The following is a 773-nucleotide window of genomic DNA, read 5'->3' on the forward strand; positions in this document are numbered from 1 at the left end:
GCAAGCCGCGCGCTCCTCCTCCTCCTCCACGAGTCGGAGCGCCTCCGCATCGCGTTGGAGCATGGACTCGTAGCGCATCTGCTCCTCGCAGTCGGCCTGCTCCTGGCGGAGCCAGTGATCCTTCCATCGCGCGAGGTGGGCCGCCTCCTCCTCCGGCGTCGCGGCGAAGTGGACGGAAGGCGCGCTCACCCACTCGCGATACTGACCCGTCCACCAGTAGGCCTCCTCTGGCCAAGTGGGTGGAGGCGGGGAACTTACACATCGGCTCCAGCTCTGGCTTGGGCTCGGGCTGGACGGGTGGCGACGGTGGCACGAAGAGCGGGGGGTGGACGGAGTCCCCCGCCGCCGACAGGGCAAGGGCTTGCTCCAGCCCATTCAGTGCGCGTCTTGCAGGGCCTCCTTGAGGGCGGCTTGGTACTCCGCCTCCGCCTCCATGTCCTCCGGCTCTACCTGCGGGGGCGGCGGTGGGAACGGTGGCGGGACGGCGTCGATACCCGAGCGCCGTTGCTTCTCGTGTTCAAGGGCGAACCACGCCTCCCAGTTGGGGGAGTCGGCGGCGTACTCTGGCAGCCGACGCTGCTCCGGCGTGAGCTGCGCGCGCCTGGGCACCTCGTCGTCGTGCGCCCGTTGGGTACGCGGAACCGTCGGCACCGGGATCCGCTGCGGATCCAAATGCCAACGGTGCGGCAGCGTGACATCGGGGTACGACAATGGCTGCCTGTACTTCCAGTGCCACCGCGCTTGGTGCACCGGGATGTGCAGGCGCTGGCGAC

Source organism: Triticum dicoccoides, chromosome 2A (assembly GCF_002162155.2).
Source record: "Triticum dicoccoides isolate Atlit2015 ecotype Zavitan chromosome 2A, WEW_v2.0, whole genome shotgun sequence".
In the NCBI taxonomy this organism is placed as follows: Eukaryota; Viridiplantae; Streptophyta; class Magnoliopsida; order Poales; family Poaceae; genus Triticum; species Triticum dicoccoides.